Source organism: Panthera uncia, assembly GCF_023721935.1.
Source record: "Panthera uncia isolate 11264 chromosome A3 unlocalized genomic scaffold, Puncia_PCG_1.0 HiC_scaffold_11, whole genome shotgun sequence".
NCBI classification, from domain to species: domain Eukaryota; kingdom Metazoa; phylum Chordata; class Mammalia; order Carnivora; family Felidae; genus Panthera; species Panthera uncia.
In genome coordinates this window covers 20,826,965-20,849,271 of record NW_026057578.1, presented here as the reverse complement: position 1 = coordinate 20,849,271, position 22,307 = coordinate 20,826,965, and the positions used below count along the sequence as shown (strand labels likewise).

General features: G+C 49.7%; 1 long non-coding RNA gene and 3 other non-coding genes across 5 annotated transcripts; 2 read left to right on the top strand and 2 right to left on the bottom strand.

The window, feature by feature from the left end:
- Positions 1-911: 911 nt before the first annotated feature.
- LOC125937181 (small nucleolar RNA SNORA71) lies at positions 912-1,044 on the bottom strand. Its single transcript, XR_007462278.1, has one exon. It is a non-coding gene; the product is annotated as a small nucleolar RNA SNORA71 (small nucleolar RNA).
- Positions 1,045-2,119: 1,075 nt separating this feature from the next.
- Positions 2,120-2,252, bottom strand: LOC125937182 (small nucleolar RNA SNORA71). The gene has a single exon (XR_007462279.1). It is a non-coding gene; the product is annotated as a small nucleolar RNA SNORA71 (small nucleolar RNA).
- A 13,900-nt stretch (positions 2,253-16,152) lies between these two features.
- On the top strand, positions 16,153-20,650 carry LOC125936617 (uncharacterized). 2 transcript variants are annotated; one of them, XR_007462080.1, is made up of 5 exons: positions 16,153-16,390; positions 17,019-17,173; positions 18,427-18,496; positions 20,080-20,187; positions 20,275-20,650. It is a non-coding gene; the product is annotated as an uncharacterized LOC125936617 (long non-coding RNA). The 2 variants fall into 2 exon arrangements; XR_007462081.1 differs by having other exon boundaries at positions 16,153-16,837.
- Positions 19,197-19,330, top strand: LOC125937183 (small nucleolar RNA SNORA71). The gene has a single exon (XR_007462280.1). It is a non-coding gene; the product is annotated as a small nucleolar RNA SNORA71 (small nucleolar RNA).
- Positions 20,651-22,307: the final 1,657 nt, after the last annotated feature.

Genomic DNA, 22,307 nt, shown 5'->3' with positions numbered 1-22,307 from the left:
GGGTGCAGAGGGTACCTGGCACAGCGGCCAGCGGATTCCAGCACCCACAAACGTGGGCCACTGCTACCAGGACTTGGACAGCCACACTGCTGTCTCAGGAACAAGAACAACTTAACTAGGAAGGGACCTGGGGAACACGTGTGACAGAAGTAATGTCAGTGTTATCCTACGTGCCCACAATCAATTTGTTGCTAAGCAATCTGTATCAGAAAGTTGTCAAGGCCAGGTTTTGGAGAGCGAGCCACGCTGACCGGCAGCAATGAGCCTGGACCAGGAGGGGTAACGGGTGGTGGGAGGGCCCCACGTTCTCCATCTAGTGCGTAAGGGCTGCCTACGTACGCATTCTCAACGACGACGTCCTGCCCAGCTGGGGTACTACTCCCTTCCTTGCTCCTTAACCTAAGAGCAGAGGGAATGTTACCCCCAGTGGACCACAGGCACAGCCCGTGGCCAGGACAAGAGAAACACTTCCAAGGAGAGCAGGATGCCTCAGCCTTGAGCAGATACGGTCTCCCCACTGACAGTCCAGAGTGGGAAAAGCCCATTGCCTCACCATGTAGCATCTCGATCTCCCCTACCCTGTTCTGTTTTGACCCACTGCTACATGTCAGACACCAAGACGGAGGCACTGCCCTCGAGATCACAGCATAGGGGAATGACAAGCAAATCACCAACATCCAATGTGATCAGGGCTGACCAACGGGGCTGAGGGTGTGGGAAGCGGTGCAATGAGAAGGCAGAGAATGCTTCCCAGGGAGAGCCTTGGGGGAAGAGGGACCCCTGTCAGCACTCCACCACCGGCCCATGAACAGAAACACGCTGAGGCAGGGCCCTACTCGGCAAAAGGGCACTCGGTGAGCCACCCAGCGCCAAGTACCAGAAAGCAATACAAATCAGCGGACAGAGAGATGTGTACGAAAGCTCCAGAGTTTGGAAGGGACAGGATGGGCCCTTCCAACACGGGGAAACGCTTTCGGCAGTTCCTCTCCCTGCACTATCAATGACCAGGGCACGGGCCGCCCACGATCACTTTCAAATGCAGGAGCAGAGAAGGGCAGTGAATGGGCTGAGAAGGGAGACCTCGGACAGCAGCCCAGGAACTGAGTTGAACTAGGAGCCCAGCAGACAGGCCAATGGCCAGATTTACAGCCTAAGATCACAGAAGCTTCCCCTTATTTGCACGGACGATTTACCGCTCCCTACCAAGAGGTGAGGAGACTGCGCAGAAATACTGAGGATTCATGGTTCTGAAAGACTGGGTGTGGGTGATCACAGAAGAGCGCTCAGGTTCACGTAAGAGCACTCAGCTGGGAACCGGAAAGGAGTCTAGGTTTGCCTCTAAAACGCAGCCCTCTCTCTGTCCATCCCGACACCGCTGCTTGCCTCTCAATGTCACAGCAGCCTTCATCAGGGGCTCTCAGGAGCAGAAGAGGGACCTGACCTGTGCCTACCAGCCTGAGGGGACACAGACAGCTGGGAGCAGCGGGAAGAAGGCACTCTTTCCCACACCTCATCACCTGAACCCCTCCAGCCTCACAGCCCGCACAAGACCTGAGCTCTAGAGAATCCCACTTACCTGGGACCTCCCGATCCATGTTCTTCTCCCTGAGGTCGCCTTTCACAAACAAGGAACAGCAGTCACGACCCACTCCTGTAAGAGACAAGAAGCCCGTGGCACTGCTTACCCGCCCAGGAACCCACTATCTTTACCAACAGGAAAACACTGAGGGAATCTGGGTCTTAGGAGGTAAGCACACTGAAAGCCTGCCTCCCTCCCTCTACCTTGTGCTCGGTCACCTAAGGTTGTCCCATTTTGGAACCTCTGAATATAGAAAGAACCTTGCGACTTTTCCTTTGCCTGCGTTACCAACGACCAAGAAAAAGGCAGCCTGTACTCACTTCAACGCAGGAGCAGAAAAGGACACCGGGCTGCTGAAATTAGAAACCAGTGTCAGAAGACCACAGCTGTGGCTCCGCCACCAACTCAGACACACAGACACAGGACCCACTCTCGTTCTCCCTTTTTAAAGCCTCACAGAAACTGTGCTGAGCCAGGCATAGAGCGTACAACAAGACAACAGGTGCCAAGAGGCACCTAAAAAAAAAAGGTGGTGAGAAGTGTGGGAAAGCTCCAGGGTTTGGAAGGGACAGAGGGGACCCTCCAAACACGGGGAAGTGCTTTCTGCAAGTCCTCTCCCTGCACTATCGATGACCAGGACACAGACAGACCATGATCACTTTCGAATGCAGGTGCAGAAAAGGCAGAAAGTGAGCCAGGAAGAGAGAAGGCCCTATAAGCCCCCAGCTGCCCAGCGAAGCCCAGGACCCTGAGCGCCATCACCATCTCATGTAAAGACGCCATCTCCCGTCATCAAGAGGGGGCACGTGAAGACCAACTCGCGGCAAAAACGCCTACATTGTTTAGTCCCCCACAGATACAGACGGACGATCTACTATGTGCCACCAACCGTGGGCTCAAAGACAAAGAACACAGACAAGACTTCTGTCCTCCCAGAGCTCTGGCACTTTCCCCACTTAAAACACAGCGGAGCTCAGAAGGACCTAACCTAGCCAACGTGATGCGCTCGCCACAGGCTGAGGCAGGATCTGAACCCAGACCTCTCTGGCCCCCAGACACACCCCCATCCACCACACCAGGCCTCCTGGGGGCTTTCTCAGAACCCGCAGGAGCTCCAGGACGCCCCCCCCCCCCCACCCAAACCCCCCACGGTGGTGTGGCAGGAAGGCAACGAGTCCCTGCTCAAGGATCTCCTGAGCAGCAGCACTTACCCAGGCCTCACCCCCTGGACACCGCGGGGGCACATCCGGCGCTGCGGCTCAGGGTCCTGCAGCAAAGAAGGGGGCGCTGCCTGACGCACAGCCCCCAAAGCCGTCCAACGGAGAGTTTCCATCTGCTTCCAACAGAGCCCCGGAGCCCGCAACGCCTACGCAGGAGACAGCACGGGGAAGGGGCTTTAGTGCAAAACAAAGACACCGGAATCGGCCTCTGCCGCTCTGGGGCCCCGCGAGCGCCCCCAATTGAAAACTCACGCAACCGCTCTGCACAACGGGGGTTTTAACGCTTTCTCTTAAAGGCTGTTGACGAGAAAACGGGTTAACGCTCACATGGTCACTTCGTGGGCAACCGATGAAGCGCTTTGGGGGATTCGAGGCCCAGAGCCGGAGGTGGGTGTGTGCGTGAAAATCACGCGGCCCCGGGAGCTCTTCAGGCCCGGGGCCACACAGGGCTCCGCACCACTGGCGGCGGCACTCGGCCCGCGCGTCGCCGGACCCGCTTCTGGTAGTTGGCGGGACCCGAGTCTTCCCGGCGGAGGGGTGAGGGGGGCTGAGGGCGAGTGATCCGACCCGGGACACGCATCCTGAGAGGTCCGCACCGACCTCTCGGTGGAGGAGCTGGGCCCGAACCCAGGGGCGAGGCCTGGAACCGCGGCTGACCTCCGCCGGCTCTCCCCGACTCCTCGGGCCTCGGTTTCCCCGAAAGGTGGTGGGGGGCAGACCACGCGCCCAGCGATCCCCGCAGTGGACTCACCCCGGGCAGCCGCGACCTATGGCGCGGGACAGCGGCCGTAGACACAGCCGACAGTGCGGGAAGCTGCGGATGTCTGGGGATTGCGGGAGATGTAAACCGGCGGCGTGGACGGCTCGGGAGAACCGGCCGGGCGACCACAGCAGCATGAAGCTCCTCTTCCGCCCAGCGCCGGCGGAAATGCAGCTGGAGCGCGGGTGGCGTCCTAGAGCGGCGTTTCCGGGAGGCGGATCCCGCGCAAACGGCCCTGCCGCGCCCCCTGGTGGCGCGGAGCTCAAATTCTGACTCCGTTAGGGCTTGGAATACCTTCCAAGAGCAGCCTGAAATTTGGGAAATAACATTCACTCACTTGTTTTGCTTTTCTCTTTATTCTGTTTTTGCCACTGATTTGTCATTAACTTATAGAAATGGTTGCTTTTTCACGTGAGCAGCTGTTATTAGCAAGAGCTCATGCTGATTGCAGGGAGTTTGGAACATAGGGTTCTTGCCTGATTGACCACTGTATTCATAGTACCTAGTTTAGTGGCTGGCACAATTGAATATATGAATGAATTCTGACCATATATTTGGACTTGTCAGAATAAAATATCGTTCTGATGCCCTGAAAGTAGAACGTGAGAGTAACAGGGAAAAGTGGGCAAGTGCTTTGCTAAACTTAGTCCTAAAAATGAGTCTTCGAAGCAGTAGGGGTTTGATCAAATTTGCAGAGTGGCAGAGAAGATGGATAGAAGCCCCATGCTCCCGAAAGGACACTGCAGACAGGCATGAGACGAGGCTCATGGCTCCCAAATCTCACAAGCACTCACACTGCCAGCATCCTGGGCCACGTGTACCTCTCAAACCTGCCGCAACCCTGCCATTAACTCAGCCCACATTCTGAAGTGTAAACTTCCGTGTGCCTGAGGAGGGGGTTCCCCCGGTCAGATCCCTGGTGCTAACCAGGTCAGCACAATGTGGAAATCCAGACCTGACGGATGCAACCGAGGAGGGCGGTGGGGGGTCTCTGAAGGTGAAGCACAGAGCAAAGATCCAAAGCATGATAGTTGCTACCCTTTAGTATTTCTGAGAAAGCTTCTGTCACTGTGAGGACACTGTGGGAATGTTCAGGAGGTTGAGAGAATGTGCTGTGTTTGAAAAGGCAGCACTCTCAGTAGAAATACAAGGCTATCCACATGTGTAATTTAAAATGTTCTAAGAGCCACGTTAAGAACGTACCAAAAAAAGGTGACACTAATTTTAATAGTGGATTTCATTTAACCCAGTATAACCAAAATATTATTTCAGCAGGTATTTTTAAATTTTAACGTATTTTTAAATGACTAATGATCACTGGGTGTTGTATGTAAGCGATGAATTCTGGGAACCCACTCCCAAAGCCAAGAGCACACTGTATACGCTGTATGTTAGTTAACTTGACAATACGTTATATTTTAAAAAAATTATTGATGAGATATTTGCCATCTTTTTTTCTCTGTACAAAGTCTTTGGAATCTGGTGCATGTTTAACACTAACAGCACATTTGGACGAGCTGCATTTCCAGTGCTCTGGTGCATGTTTAACACTAACAGCACATTTGGACGAGCTGCATTTCCAGTGCTCCATAAGCCACCGTGGCTGCTGGCTGCTGTGTTCATCAGCTTTTGGATCAGCCCTTTTGAGCCAGAGGAGCGAAGAAGCAAGCAGGAGGCTGAGGGCATGTCCCTTCTACAGTCCCCAGCACCCCCATGAATCTGGGACATTCTAGACAGGGCAGGGCCTCCCGCGTGGCTCAGGTTGGGGGCCTTATTGTCCTGAGCTGGAGATTAAGGCAAGGGTGCCCTAAGAAGATTGTGAAAGAGGAGAGCAATGATTCAATCCTAGATTACTCTCCTGTACCCTTTGCTCCCATGATGCCAGGGAAGGGATCTGGGGCAGTTTATTTGTGCATCCCCCGTGGCTGCAAGAGGCTAGGATTCTAAGAGGCGTGGCTGACGCTCATTAATCATTAGTGTAACAGGATGTTAAAATGGCTATTTCAACAAGACACCAAGGTGGCATACAGAGATAGGATATAGGTAGGGATGAACCGCTGAACAACAACAAACTACTGTTACGGTAAGCAAATTGTGGCCCAATGTTGGCAAGTTTTGAAGGTTCCATCTAATAAAATGGCAGCTGCCTTCCAGAGAAAGTATTGGACCAGATGTAGAATTTACTGCTTGTGACTCCAAATTCTCTCCTCCAAGTTGACGCTATTCGCAGTATACACAGCCATCAAAAAGAGGGAGAATTATGAATTCTATTTCTTAAGATAGTCCCACCCCCTGTCCCCAAGAGGGAGAACAAGAGGAGTGCCTGAGTACCAGGAGTTCCAGCAGAAACATCTGGGAGCTTGATATAGGTTACCTGAAGGTGGGGAGCACAGGTGAGCCCCGCCTACCCTACGCCTCAGGCCAAGGTGCAGCATCTTCTTCCGCAGGTGTAGAATCTGGGGTAGTGAGGCAGGTAGAATAGGGAAATGTCGGGTAACTTCCGGAGGAAGGACAAGGAACAGGGAACTGGCCTGGCACCTGTTGAATAACAGGATGCCCGTGGCCAGGATTAGCCACCGAGATGCTCAACTGCAGCATAAATCCCCAATTAACCTGCAACTGAAGAGAATGACCCGTCCACTGGGGGGCGCTAGAGGACTCCTCCTAGATCTTGACTGCATACGAAGGTTCCCAAGAGAAAAATCAAGGCCGGTGCAAGGGAACAGGCTGGCGCATGCGTAATGGTATACAGGGGGTCTTGGGACTATTTCCAGAACCCTACAGGAATATTCCACCTGTTGATTATAACTGCCTGTTAATCAGAATCCCACGTCTACGCAGCGCCACTCAAATTCTCTGAGCGTGCCTGCACAACCTCGTCTTCGAGCGTGTACTTTTGCTTTACAATAAAGCTTCTCATTTATGTTTTACTCTGATTCTGCCTTGAATTCTTTCTTGCCGCAAAGTCAAGGACCTGGCACCGGCTGGTGGTTGAGGGCTCAGGACCCAAGAACTTCCCCAGTCTCCCGTGTCAGTAGGAATGTCCATCTGCTACCCAAGATGTCCGGCCCAAGAGAGAGCCCGCTAGGGTGAGGAGACCCCAAGGAGAGAGCCTGTTCATGTCCCTAGAGAATGAAGGGTGCAGGAGTGGGTTTCCCCAAAGAAGCCCTGGAATAAAGAGGCCAAGAGAGAAAGACTTACATTAAATATGTGCCCAACCTGGAGACTAGTCTCCCCCCACCTTAATCTTTATTCCATCTGTTCTGATCCTGGAGCTATTGGGGATAGGGAAGTGGGTGGAGTCCTCCTGGTGAAGAGAAACACATTTGGATAAGGGAGAAGTTTCCTGGCCCCTCCCAACAAATAGCAGCCCACCCTATGCTTGGCCCCAGCTGGTGAGAGAAATCTTACCCATAAGTTATCATTGAAAATGTGGTTCGTATATTGGACTGGGCTTTTAAAATATTTGAATAAAAACTATGTTCCCTATTTTTTGTGATTGTAATACTTATTACCAAAGAATGATCAGAAAAGCTATGAGGCCTGCCTTATAGTTTTCCAGGGTCAGGGAAAAGATACTTCCATTTAGAAAGTCTAAAGAGGGCACTTGGGTGGCTCAGTCGGTTGGGCGTCCGACTTCAGCTCAGGTCATGATCTCACAGTCCGTGAGTTTGAGCTCTGCATCGGGCTCTGTGCTGACAGCTCAGAGCCTGGAGCCTGCTTCAGATTCTGTGTCTCCCTCTGTCTCTTCCCTTCCCCCACTCACACTCTGTCTCTGTCTCTCTCAAAAGTAAATAAACATTAAAAAAAAATTTTTTTTAAGAAGAAAGTCTAAAGAGACAGGCAAAAAAAAAAAAAAAAAGTATGATTGCATACCAGGAGTCCTGCTTTCAACAAACTGGTCACATTAATAAAGATATGGACTGTGGCTGGGAGGCCAACATTCCACCATGCTGGAGTTTGTGACCTCACAGTGGCTGAGAGATCCCTGTGGTCTAGAGCCCCTTCCTTGGGGAGGTGGAGCTGAAACTTGTTGGGCAGATTGTTCCAAGGAGGTGGTGTCCAGGGTCCAGTCTGGAAGCCAAGAACCAGCCCTGTGAGACCTGCAGGAGCTCCAGGCCCTGTCCCCTTACTAAGAATGCCCACCATGCTGGAAACCTTACTGTACCTGGCCATTGTCCTCCTTTGCGTCTTACTGCTCCTCTGTTACTGTGTCTTTCGGGAGAAGTAGACTGGCTCCTGCAGGGTGGGACTGAGACCTGACAGAAGCCATAGCCAGTCTAGCCCCTCAGCGCCTCTCAAGCAGGACAAGCTCTTCCTAAGCTGCTCATGGCCTGAATCTTGGCCTGTTCTGGGGTCTCCAATAGCCCCAGGCCCTCACCAGATGCTTCCCACCATGGTTGGTTTCCACTCACATCTCAGCCTCTCCTGTCTAGGTCGGCTAGCTGGGTCCCTCCCAGCCTCTCTCCTACTAGTTTTGCTTCTGGTTCATTTTTGTCCTGGGCTGAGGACCACCGGTTCTGGAGAGGGACTCAGCATGGGCTCCGCGAAGTTATAATTGGCTCAGGACTCTGCCATGGAGGCAGGCATGAGAAGATGTGGCCCTCTCCGCCTCCAGAGGTTGGCAAGGCTGGGCCCTGGAGAACTGGAGTCCTAGCTAAAGACTGATAAACTCAGCGATGACTTTAGACTTCCCTTCTATCCACGGTGGACAATCTTGACTAATAAAGCTGGATGTTCCTAGCTAATTAACTCGGCTGAACAACATCTTGGAACCTTCCTTGCTAACTGAATCACTGAGATATTTGCGGGTCATTACTTAAACTTTCCTGGCTTGTTAACTTTCTTGCTTGAATACTTGGGCATTCTAGGATAATATTTGACTTTGCCTCATTATCTTTCAGCATGGTAGCTGACCACATCCATTCTTCACTCTTAAAACCTTGGATTTTCCTGACCAAGAGCATCGGAGCTCCCCCCCTCCCCCAATACCACCCCCGGGCTATTTCTCTGGGACTTCCAAGATAAAAACAGAAGAATGCTTCTATGATTCCACCATTATGTATGATATTGGCAAATGGATTGTGATATATATGGTATTTCTAGAATTCTAAGAATTTTTTTGTTATAAATGGATATTAGTGTTTATCAAGTGATGGTGATGATCACGATGTTGATCCTAAAATGTATTAAACCATCTTCCTCTAACTCAGCACCTATTTTTTTCATGTTTATTTGTTTTTGAAAGAGAGAGAGAGACACAAAGCAAGCAGGGAAGGGGCAGAGAGAGAGGGAGACACAGAATCCGAAGCAGGTGCCAGGCTCTGAACTGTCAGCACACAGCCCAACGCGGGGCTTGAACTCACGAACCTCAAGATCATGACCTGAGTTGAAGTCAGACGCTTGACTGACTGAGCCACCCAGGCACCCCACTCAACATCTACTTTTAAAAAATTTTTTTAAATGTTTTTTTTTTTTTTTTAATTTTTGAGACAGAGAGAGACAGAGCATGAGCAGGGGAGTGGCAGAGAGAGAGGGAGACACAGAATCTGAAGCAGCTGTCAGCCCAGAGCCCGACACAGGGCTCGAACTCACAGACAGTGCGATGGTGACCCGAGCTAAAGTCAGACACTTAACTGACTGAGCCACCCAGGCGCCCCGTCAACATCTATTTTTTAGTCACCTGGGTGGCTCAGTCAGTTGAACATCCATTTTTTAAAAAGCACTTATGGTACTAAGTTTCAATGTATTATTTGACCTACCTTTAAAATTTTTAATTGCAGTACAATATACATACCTTACGGGTTATCATCTTGACCATTTCACTTATTTATTGGGGGGGGGGGAGTGGAAGGGGAGAGGAAGCAGAGCCCAGCGTGGGGCTTGATCCCACGACCCTGAGAGCATGCATGACCTGAGATGAAATCAAGAGTCGGGTGCTCTGACTCAGCCCCCCAGGCGCCCCTCATCTTGACCGTTTTAAAATATTCAGTTCAGTACTGTCAGGGACATTCACACTGTTGTGCAACCGGTCTCCAGAATTTTTATCTTGCATAACTGAAACCGTACCCTTTAACCAACGATTCCCCATTCCTCCCTTCCCCAGCCCCTGACAGCTACCATTCTCCCTCTGTCTCTGAATTTGACTACCCTAAGTGCTTCATCTAAGTGGAATCACGTAGTATTTGTCCTTTTGTGTCTGGTTTATTTCACTTAGCATGATGTACTCAAGGTTCTTCCATGTGGTGGCATAGGCCAGAATTTCTTTCTTTCTTTCTTTCTTTTTCTTTCTTTCTTTCTTTCTTTCTTTCTTTCTTTCTTTCTTTCTTCTTTCTTCCTTCCTTCCTTCCTTCCTTCCTTCCTTCCTTCCTTCCTTCCTTTTTTTTAGTTTATTTATTTATTTTGAGAGACGGGGGTGGGGAGAGAGGGAGAGAGAGAGAATCCCAAGCAGGCTCTGTCTGCCCTGTCCATGCAGAGCCCGATACGGGGCTCCAACTCACGAACTGTGAGATCATGACCTGAGCCGAAATCATGGGTTAAACACTTAACCGACTGAGCCACCCAGCTGCCCCATATCTTATCTATTTTATTATTTTTTATTTTTTTAACGTTTATTTATTTTTGAGAGAGAGACAGAGCGCAGGCAGGGGAGGGGCGGAGGGGGGGGGGGACACAGAATCTGAAGCAGGTTCCATGCTCTGAGCTGTCAACACAGAGCCCGATGCGGGGCTCGAACTCACGAACTGTGAGATCATGACCTGAACTGAAGTCGGAGGTTTAACCGACTGAGCTACCCAGGCGCCCCAATGTCTTATCTATTTTCAAGTTTAAAACTAATAAAGTTTTAATAATAAAACTGAGGTTCAGAAAGATGAAGTGAATTGCTAATACAGCTAATATGCGGCAGGGAATAATTTTAACTGTGTCTGTTTTATTCATTTCCTAGGGCTGCCATAACAAAGCACCACCAACTGTGTGGCTTACAATGGCAGAAATTTATTCTCTCGTGTTTTTCCGGAGGCTAGAAGTCTGAAATCAACGGTCAGACGACATTCACAAGATAGGAGCACAGTTCCCGCCCTTCAGGGACATTGGGGCCAAGGCTAATTCCACCTGAAAGTTGCCAATATATTTTTAAAGATGTTTACGACTATTTTCATGAGCTGGACTGTAATTTACTTTCCTTCACTGACCTTGTCTAATTTGGGGGTTATGGTTGTTACACGAACTGAGAACAGCTCCTTCTTTTTCTATTATCTTGGAGACCGTGTAAGGCTGAAAAGCTGGGTATGATGTTTTCTTTCGGGAAATAGTGTTAACTAATGATTCAATATTTTATTATTTAAAAATTTAAAAAAATTTTCAGTTTATTTTGAGACACAGAAAGCGAGACAGAGCGCGTGCGCGCGCGCACACACACACACACACACACACACACACATACACACGAGTCAGGGGTGGGGGCAGAGAGAGAGGGAAAGAGTGAACTCCACGTGGGCTCCTGGAACCTACGAACCCACCAGATCATGACCTGAGTAGAAACCAAGAGTCAGTCGCTCAACCAACTGAGCCACCCAGCTGCCCTGCCTGATTCAACATTTTTAAAGTGTTACAAGATAATTCAGGTTTTCTATTTTTCCTTAAGACAATTTTGCTATATATTTTTCAGGAATGTGTTCATTTTACCTAAGTTTTGAATTTTTTTTTTGTCTAATTTTTTACTCTCTGCTCTGACTGTACTATGACCCCTTTCTTTTTTTTTTTTCTTTCTTAAAGTCATGTTTTTATTGAGGCGAAATTCTTCTAGTAGAGAATTAACCATTGGAAGGTGAACAGTTCAGTGGCATTTAGTACATTCGCAGTGATGTGCAACCAGCATTTGTGAAAGCTGAAAGGAAAATAGGGTCACATGTGTCCAGGGGTTTTATTTTTATTTTATTTTATTTTATTTTTTGAAATTTATTGTCAAATTGGTTTCCATACAACACCCAGTGCTCATCCCAACAGGTGCCCTCCTCAATACCCATCACCTACCCTACCCTCCCTCCCACCCCCCATCAACCCTCAGTTTGTTCTCAGTTTTTAAGAGTCTCTTATGCTTTGGCTCTCTCCCACTCTAGCCTCTTTTTTTTTTTTCCTTCCCCTCCCCCATGGGTTTCTGTTAAGTTTCTCAGGATCCACAAAAGAGTGAAAACATATGGTATCTGTCTTTCTCTGTATGGCTTATTTCACTTAGCATCACACTCTCCAGTTCCATCCACGTTGCTACAAAGGGCCATATTTCATTCTTTCTCATTGCCACGTAGTACTCCATTGTGTATATAAACCACAATTTCTTTATCCATTCATCAGTTGATGGACATTTAGGCTCTTTCCATAATTTGGCTATTGTGGAGAGTGCTGCTATAAACATAGGGGTACAAGTGCCCCTCTGCACCAGTACTCCTGTATCCCTTGGGTCAATTCCTAGCAGTGCTACTGCTGGGTCATAGGTTAGGTCTATTTTTAATTTTTTGAGGAACCTCCACACTGTTTTCCAGAGTGGCTGCACCAATTTGCATTCCCACCAACAGTGCAAGAGGGTTTCTGTTTCTCCACATCCTCTCCAGCATCTATAGTCTCCTGATCTGTTCATTTTGGCCACTCTGACTGGTGTGAGGTGATATCTGAGTGTGGTTTTAATTTGTATTTCCCTGATGAGGAGTGATGTTGAGCATCTTGTCATGTGCCTGTTGGCCATCCGGATGTCTTCTTTAGAAAAATGTCTATTCATGTTTTCTGCCCATTTCTTCACTGGATTATTTGTTTTTCGGGTGTGGAATTTGGTGAGCTCTTTATAGATTTTGGATACTAGCCCTGTGTCTGATATGTCATTTGCAAATATCTTTTCCCATTCCATTGGTTGCCTTTTAGTTTTGTTGGTTGTTTCCTTTGCTGTTCAGAAGCTTTTTATCTTCATGAGGTCCCAATAGTTCATTTTTGCTTTTAATTCCCTTGCCTTTGGGGATGTGCCGAGTAAGAGATTGCTACGGCTGAGGTCAGAGAGGTCTTTTCCTGCTTTCTCCTCTAAGATTTTGATGGTTTCCTGTCTCACATTCAGGTCCTTTATCCATTTTGAGTTTATTTTTGTGAATGGTGTGAGAAAGTGGTCTAGTTTCAACCTTCTGCATGTTGCTGTCCAGTTCTCCCAGCACCATTTGTTAAAGAGACTGTCTTTTTTCCATTGGATGTTCTTTCCTGCTTTGTCAAAGATTAGTTGGCCATACGTTTGTGGGTCTAGTTCTGGGGTTTCTGTTCCATTCCGTTGGTCTATGTGTCTGTTTTTGTGCCAATACCATGCTGTCTTAATGATTATAGCTTTGTAGTAGAGGCTAAAGTCTGGGATTGTGATGCCTCCTGCTTTGGTCTTCTTCTTCAAAATTACTTTGGCTATTCGGGGCCTTTTGTGGTTCCATATGAATTTTAGGATTGCTTGTTCTAGCTTCGAGAAGAATGCTGGTGCAATTTTGATTGGGATTGCATTGAATGTGTAGATAGCTTTGGGTAGTATTGACATTTTGACAATATTTATTCTTCCAATCCATGAGCACGGAATGTTTTTCCATTTCTTTATATCTTCTTCAATTTCCTTCATAAGCTTTCTGTAGTTTTTAGCATACAGATCTTTTACATCTTTCGTTAGATTTATCCCTAGGTATTTTATGCTTCTTCAATTTCCTTCATAAGCTTTCTATAGTTTTTAGCATACAGATCTTTTACATCTTTCATTAGATTTATCCCTAGGTATTTTATGCTTCTTGGTGCAATTGTGAATGCGATCAGTTTCTTTATTTGTCTTTCTGTTGCTTCATTATTAGTGTATAAGAATGCAACTGATTTCTGTACATTGATTTTGTATCCCACAACTTTGCCAAATTCATGTATCAGTTCTAGCAGACTTTTGGTGGAGTCTATCTGATTTTCCATGTATAATATCATGCTATGACCCCTTTCTCATTCCGAAAATTGTTTGCCTCTGCTGCTCTACGTATGGTTATGTTCATTTTCTGCCATTTTACTTTCTATTTTTGTAATTTCATTGATTTGCTCTATTTAGATCTTTCGAGTGTCCTTTTTTCTTATTATTTTTTTAACACCTCCAGTGATATGAGCAGACAGATGGAATTCTTCTTGCATTTTAGAATTAAGTGGGTCCCTCTTTCATAGCAAGAATGAGGATTTCTCTTCTCCTGTGTCAACATTTAAAGCTCATCTGTTGGGGTACCTGGGTGGCTCAGTCAGCTAAGCATCTCACTCTGGGTTTCAGCTCAGGTCACAATCTCATGGTTCATGAGTTGAAGCCCTGCACCGGGCTCTGCGCTGACAGTGTGGAAACTGCTTAGGATTCTCTGTCCTCCCCCTCTCTGCCCCTCCCTTGCTCATGAGCACGTGCACTCTCTCTCTCTCTCTCAAAATAAATAAACATGAAAAAAATAAAAATAATTGGGGCTCCTGGGTGGTTCAGTCGGTTGAGCATCCAACTTCGGCTCAGGTCATGATCTCACGGTTTGTGAGTTCGAGCCCTGGATCGGGCTCTGTGCTGACACCTCAGAGCCTGGAGCCTGCTTCAGATTCTGTGTCCCCCTCTCTCCGCCCCACCCCTGCTTGTGCTCTGTCTCTCTCTGTCTTTCAAAATGAATAAACGTTAAAAAAAATTTTTTTAATAAATAAATAAATATAATAAAAAATAAAGCTCATTTGTTACAGGCCATGCAATGAGATGTCAAGGTAAGACCCCATCCAGTTCCTAACTACTTCGCATACTATTCCTCTGCCCCTTCCCCAACTTCAGCTTCTGATTCTTCTTCCTCCCTTTCCCCGAACTTCTTCCTGTTCTCCCTTTCTTCGTGAGCCCTTCAATACCCTACCAAAGCATATCACTTCCAAGAAGCCACCTTTTTGGAAATTAATAGAGGGATAACTCTATTCATGGTTCCACAGCTGCTTTTGGATCCATACTTCCTCACATTCACCATGGAAAATCAAGGAAGAAAGTATGACCTACCCAGCTTGGGTCTCACATCCAGTTTTTTGTCAGAGGAGGGCAGGACACCATAAGTGACATTTACAACTCGATTGAATTCAACAGGAAGAGTGCCACAAGAAAACCAGGGAGAAAGAGTGACTAGGTCCAAACTCTGGATAGCCCAGCCACTTAATATCCAGATCCTCATGAAAATAGGCAATTTGTTGGTCCTAGTTTTTCCAAGAATACCTCTAAATGTAGGCATTGAAATGTCATGTTGTTGGGTGGTGACGGTCTGTATCACATGAGGAAAGCATTCATTTAATCCAAGTATGCCGAAATACACTTTTCTGATCAGGAATAGAAATTAAGTATTACCAAAAAAAGAGAAATTAAATATTACCAAACACACTTTTAAGCACCTATTAAATTGCTCTTAGATTGATTTCTGGGTTTGAATTTTGACTCTGATATCTTCTGTTTAGGAGAAGCAATTTGCCACGGGCCCTGTGGGCATGCTAACAAGGCAAGGCCTTTGACTCCTTTTTCCCCCAGGCCCTTTCTTAGAGCTGTGTTTTGCAGTGAGCAAACCTTGAAGGATGAGATAAAGTCTCCTCCCACACTAAAAGCAGGCTTACTTCTGTTTGTTCCAAGTGGCAAATCCCCCAAGCTCAGTGTTCCTCTTTTGTAACACTGTAACGCATTGTGTGTCCAGGCAGCCATCATGGGCCCTGCACCACTCCATGGGACCTCGGAGGCATGGGAACCAACAACATCAAGAAACTTAAAGCCCTCTCTGCTTTGCCACAGTAGTAATAAGGTCCTCAGACTGCCTCAGGAATTTTCTGTCCTCTGCCAGCACCTACGAAACAACGGGCTAACTGGTTAGCTCACAAGTAGGGTTCATTCTCAGATCATGCACACTTCTTAACACGTTAACTGCGTGATCTTGTATACATGAATTAAACTTTCTGAGCTTTTGTTTCCTCATCGGCAAAATTAATAATAGTAGGGTTTATCTTATATGATTGACGTGATTAAACGAATCAAAATGCCTGGAATATTGGGTGCATTCAACACTTAGTCATTATTAGTTGATTTATGGTTGTAGCTGTCATCTGTAGCGTTGATGGGATGGGGCATTGCAGTGACAGCATGCTATGAAAAACACTGTTACACCATTTCCTCCGGCAGGCCCTTGCTGTCGGCCCTGGCTAAGTAGGTCCCCACTATTATACCACCATGCCCACTTCCTTTGTAGCATTTGTCATGATTTTAAATTATTGCATTTGCTGATTCATTATCTCCACAAGAATATAACAGCAACAAAATATATCAGAACCCTGTCTTCTGCAATACATTTCCAATGCTTAGCCCAGTCCCTAACATGAAGTAGCTGCTCATATATTTTTTCTGTGCGGATGGGAGTCTAGATGAACATCTAGATGGATGAATGGATGAGTGCGTAGGTGGATGGATGGATAAGAAAGTTGGTGCCCTCTAACTATTTTCTTTTAGGGGTAAATGGATGGATGGATGGATGGATGCGGCGATGGGAAAGTGAAGGGTTGGATACTTGGCGGGTCAGATATTGACCTCCTCTCCACCAGGGGGCGATAAGAGGCAGCGCGCGCGCGTTCAGCCCGGGAGATGCCTCTCTAGGGCGCAGCCCGCCGTCGAGCTGCATTTCCGCCGGCGCGGGCCGGGTGTAGCAGTTTCCTGCCGCAGTGGCTGCTGTCCCAAATAGTTCCGAACGATTAGGAGGCTTGCCGCACCCTCTCGCGCCGTCCCCTCTGACCCTGCCGGCGACAGGCCCGGCTCCCCGGGTGAGTCGCTGCGGGGCCGCGATACACAGGAAACCCCCCGCGGCCTCCCAAGGCCGGTGCATCATCCACCACCCCCCCCCCGACAGGAGGAGAAACTGAGGCCCGGGGGGACGGGGAGAGCCGGCGGAGGTCAGCGCCGATTTCAGGCCCCGCTCCTGGGTCCGGGCCCAGCCCCTCCGTTGGCTGCGGACCTCTCGGGATGCGTGTCCCCGAGAATGGGACTCCTGGTCTGATCCCCCGCGCGCGGGGAAGACTCGTGTCCCGCCAACTACCAGAAGCGGGTCCGGCGACGCGCGGGCCGAGTGCCGCCGCCAGTGGTGCGGAGCCCCGTGTGGCCCCGGGCCTGAAGAGCTCCCGGGACCGCGTGATTTTCACGCACACACCCACCTCCGGCTCTGGGCCTCGAATCCCCCAAAGCGCTTCATCGGTTGCCCACGAAGTGACCATGTGAGCGTTAACCCGTTTTCTCGTCAACAGCCTTTAAGAGAAAGCGTTAAAACCCCCGTTGTGCAGAGCGGTTGCGTGAGTTTTCAATTGGGGGCGCTCGCGGGGCCCCAGAGCGGCAGAGGCCGATTCCGGTGTCTTTGTTTTGCACTAAAGCCCCTTCCCCGTGCTGTCTCCTGCGTAGGCGTTGCGGGCTCCGGGGCTCTGTTGGAAGCAGATGGAAACTCTCCGTTGGACGGCTTTGGGGGCTGTGCGTCAGGCAGCGCCCCCTTCTTTGCTGCAGGACCCTGAGCCGCAGCGCCGGATGTGCCCCCGCGGTGTCCAGGGGGTGAGGCCTGGGTAAGTGCTGCTGCTCAGGAGATCCTTGAGCAGGGACTCGTTGCCTTCCTGCCACACCACCGTGGGGGGTTGGGGGGGGGGGCGTCCTGGAGCTCCTGCGGGTTCTGAGAAAGCCCCCAGGAGGCCTGGTGTGGTGGATGGGGGTGTGTCTGGGGGCCAGAGAGGTCTGGGTTCAGATCCTGCCTCAGCCTGTGGCGAGCGCATCACGTTGGCTAGGTTAGGTCCTTCTGAGCTCCGCTGTGTTTTAAGTGGGGAAAGTGCCAGAGCTCTGGGAGGACAGAAGTCTTGTCTGTGTTCTTTGTCTTTGAGCCCACGGTTGGTGGCACATAGTAGATCGTCCGTCTGTATCTGTGGGGGACTAAACAATGTAGGCGTTTTTGCCGCGAGTTGGTCTTCACGTGCCCCCTCTTGATGACGGGAGATGGCGTCTTTACATGAGATGGTGATGGCGCTCAGGGTCCTGGGCTTGGCTGGGCAGCTCTCCTCTGCCTGGGAACATAGGCTACTGACATGGGCTGCCTGTGTCCAGGTCAGCAGTGATAGTGCAGGGAAGGGAATTGCTAAAACCATTTCCCCATCTTGGGAACGTCCACTCCTGTCCCTTCCAAACCTGGGGCTTTCCTGCACTTCCTCTTTCCTACCCACTTTTAGATGTCTCCTGTCACCTGGTGCCAATGTCGGGCTCACTGGTATTTCAGGCAGAGGATTCAGGGAAAGAGTTGTCCTGTGTTTGGAGGGTCCACGTCCACACCTTCCAGGAGCTTTCCCATATCCCTTTCTCTCTGTAGACACCTTGGGTCCCCAGGGCCCTCGGGGCAGTTGTGTGTACGTTAGGGTCACTGTTGGAGCTTTCACTTCTGCCCCTGCTGTTGGGAACCAGGCTGTATGTGTCACTTGAGTTCTCCTCGAAGCCCAGCATAGTTGCTGTCAGACAGCCACGGCACTCCCATAAATCCGGCATTGGCGTCGTTTCCAGCCTCTCACTGGTTAATTATGCATTAATCAGCATTGGCCACCCTGTCATAGACCAAGCACTGTCTCCCCCTAGGACAGTAGGGTTAACTACTATCTTCTCTATGAGGAAATAGCATGTCTGTTTAGGAAATAATAACAGCCGATCTTTGTCAAATGCTTACTTTACTATCTGCTAACTACTGTGCTGAGACCTTTCCTGATGCTTGCCCTGCCCTGCCCTGCCCTGGTGTGAGCAGGGACATGTTGGGGGCCCATTCTTGGGTTCTTGTCTATTGCAGATGAGCCCACTGTGTGGAGAGACATCATGGGAGTTCTATCAGGAACATTCTAGACCCCAGTGTCCTTGAGGTAAGATCTCTGGTTTGTTCTCTGGAGTGTTGGTTCCTTGCATCTGGTACAATCATGTGGGGGTTCCTAGGGGCTTCCTAAGAAGGTATAGGGGAGCTGAGAAGTGAGACGGTAATGTCCATGAGTCCTCAGATCTGTTCCCCACCTCAGCCCCAGGTAACCTAGATCACATCTGGTCCCTGACATGTCTTCAATGGCTGCTGCAGAGGAAAGGCCTCCAGAGTCTCACTGGGTGATGAGAGCTCTCTGGGGATCTGCCTTCCCTCCCTGGAGTGACGGCAGAAGCATGTTTTTAATGGGAAACGAGTGGACCCGCGCATCAGACACTCCCATCCCCTGGGTTTGAATCCCCTTCTGCTGCTCTCTAAGTCAGTGATCTATTCAGAACCTTATTTTCTTCATTTAAAACAACAAACTTATGATAGTAGTGACTTCTGTGCTGCTTAAAACCACAGGATCCCTATCATTTCCAACCCTAATATTTTCCCAGTGTTTGTGTCCAAAGTGACTTTTCTTTGATTCCACTTGGCAGGGAGGTTCTATGGGTTTCTTTTGCAAAAAAGAGTGGCCACTCACGGGGTCCTGTGCTTGGGTGCTTTTCCCAGATTCCACCTATTCCACAGGCCAGTAGCACCTGCTCCCCTTCCTAGGTCTCTCTCTCTCTCTCTCTCTCTCTCTCTCCCTCCCTCCCCTTGCATGCACCTGCATTCAGAAGCGATCACGGGCTGTCTGTGCTCTGGTCATTGATAATGCAGGGAGAGGAATTGTTGAAAGCAATTTCCCGTGTTTGGAGGGTCTACACCCATCCCTTTCAAATGCTGGCGCTTTCGCACACTCCTGCTTCTCCCCAGCTAGTGCTGTGTGGTCTCAGGCATCGAGGGCTGCTGTGTGAGAGTCAATGACGGGAGACTTGAGCTTGGCCTTTCTCAGCTTGGCCTCCTGTTACGGGAAAACGGGCTATGTCGGTGTCGAGGTTTCGAAACTTTCTGGGGTTTAAGGAGCCAGGATGAATTCTGCATGATGACGTTACGCGATGCTGGGTGGTTTCTACTGATTGCCGTAACATTTTCAAAGGGAAGTCTCTTTTTGGATATGGTGGCCCTGTGCACGCCTTGGAAGGGGTGGAACGTGATGGGAAGTAGAAAGGTATTGGGTGGTGGGGGGAGCAACACGAGAAGGAGTTTGACGCAGGGATGAACACAAGCGCTTGGGAGACAGATGTGCAGGGATGTAATAGACCGTGGAGAGAGGCTGCGGTGGTGGCCTTCACTCCCAGCTTGGGGGATGGGGGCTCAGTGGGAGGAGCCTCTGAGCTTGAGCCCTCCAGCCACCTCTCCACCAATTACTATATCTGCTCTTGCCCTGCAAAGGCCCAATTGTCAAGAGATCGTTTTATTTTGACCCTTCTCTGGGAACATTGAGATTCATTTTTGAGCTGTGTTTGGTGTGAAACAAAACTGGCAGCTCGTCCCTGATGAATGGGGGCATTCTCACTGATAGCGGCTTGAAGACAGTTGAGAGATAACATTGGAAACCAAACGCATGTTGTGACCCTCTGCTCTGCGACGTCCTCTTCACCCTAGGGATGCTGCCTCGGATCTAGAGATTGTTGGAAGAATCCTTAAGGAGGTGGAGCATTGGTCCTCTCAGGATGACCTGGGTCCCGGCTGCCCTGGAGGGACCTCTTCATGGTGAGTTAATGCCAAGGGGCTAAGTTGGCCTGTGTTAGTGATACAGAAGTTCCAAGCACTTGGTCTCATTGGACTTTTCTGCTTTAGATTATTTTGGAGTTGATCATGGACACTGGCGGAGTGAAGAATGATGTCGCCACGTGAACCATGGCCAGACCTTCTTATCCTGTTGCCTCAGCACAGCCTGGAGGGACTTTTCTCTCTGCGTGAGCGGGCCAGAGGGAAAGTCCTGGGACCCTGGAGACTTGAGGTCCAGAGCTAGAGACTTCAGCTGGCTCTGCCCCTCCCCCAGCAGGTGTCACACAGCACCTGGGACCGGGAAGACTGGTTCCCTTCCACCTGAGCCAGGTGTCCAGCAGGCTCCACGTCCCCCTGCCTATTCCTCCTGTAACTTTTTACAACCAAGAGTTTTCTGCACTGTGCATCCTTGTCCCCTCACCCACCCAATTAATCTTGAAACTGCCCTCCTCGTTTTGTTTTGCTTCTCTTTTAAAACCCATACCTCCAGGGGCGCCTGGGTGGCTCCGTCGGTTGAGCATCCGGCTTCGGCTCAGGTCATGATATCGTGGTTCTTGAGTTCGAGCCCTGCGTCGGGCTCTGTGCTGACAGCTCAGAGCCTGGAGCCTGCTTCAGATTCTGTGTCTCCCTCTGTCTCTGCCCCTCCCCTGCTCGTACTCTATCTCTCTACCTCTCAAAAATAAACATTAAAACATTTTTTAAAATGATAAATTCATACCTCCATGTGCCAGCAAGGTAGGTATACAGAAAGTGGGTCACAAGCAGATCTTCCATTTTTTACTCACTGGAATGTTCCATTTAATGCACTCCTAAGGCTCAACTTAGGGGATAGGAGTTGGGATGTAGGAATTGAAGTAGGGGTTGAACAACCCCAAGTGCTTTTGGGGGGGGCTCAGGTTTGGGAGAAAAGGGAAGTGTTAGAGTCATTGGCTGAAGGACCTCTGGGCCAGGGCTTTGGAAAAGAGGATGACAGTGGAGTGGACATAGAGACAGAGGAGGCAGGAGTGCTCTGAGCTCTGGGGAGGAGGGTTCCCCGGGGGAATTTCAGGGGATGGTTCTAAGCAGGGGTAGGCATGGCGTGGACGAGGAACACCGTCCCTTGGAGAACTCTGGGGCTGGGGTAGGCAAAGGCCAGGTGTTGGGATTTCTGTTACTGTTCCCACAAAGTAGGTTTGGCCTTTGAGAGTTCTGTCCGGTGAAGTAATGGCAGTGGTGTGCTAAGCACGCCTGCGCTTCACCACCTGTGGGTAGGTCCACACAGAGGAGCTCTCCCAAAGGTAGAGAGGGAGGGGCTGATTGTCCATTCCTTCCATGGAAATTGAAATCACTGATGGGGGCTGAGGTCAAACCCAGGTGGTCGGGCCTACCTTTGTGAGTTCAAGGCCTTGATGGCCTCAGTCAACAGGAGGCATTCTTGGGGGCTAAAGGATCTACTCTCCCCACCAGTTCGGGCAGAGATCCTTATTTCTGCCTCGCCCCTCTCCTCAATTCCTACCCAAGGGCCTGTCATCACCCGTTATTTCTCTTGAAGAGCCCCCTCCTTCCTACTCCCCTTCTTTCTGGGCCAGTGTCCTCCAACCGTTCCCCTGGCCCTCTAGTGAAAAATGAATGCATTTTCCCCAGCTTGGCCAAAGTTCCTTCCTTTTCAGGGACGTCTAACTGTTGGTTGTGGCCTTGATCTCTGTAGACGTCTTTCCGTAATACTGACTGGCCCTTCGTTGCCAAGTAGTTTCCTGTCAGATTCGGTAGCAGATTCCTGTCCGCTTTCAGTAGCAGACCCTTCTTTATTCTGTTTGTTTTTTTAACTCCCTACACCCCCACCCCCATCCCCTGCCCTGCGCCTCTGTCCTATGGCCTGGGGGATCTCTGCTGCCATCGTAGGAGGGGGCAGTGACAGAGTGTTTGGGAAGGAGGGAAGAGGTGACGTCGCCTTGGTTGCTGAAGTGGTCAAGGGAGAGGAGTCTTGGGACTCTAGAAGCGTGATCACTGCCTGGCTTGGCCCAGGTTACCAAAATTTCCTCCCCAGTAAGCCCCACGGGTCAGGCTGTGGAAGGCCCACTCATCCTTTGCACCCTAGTACCACAATGGCATGTGGGGTCAGG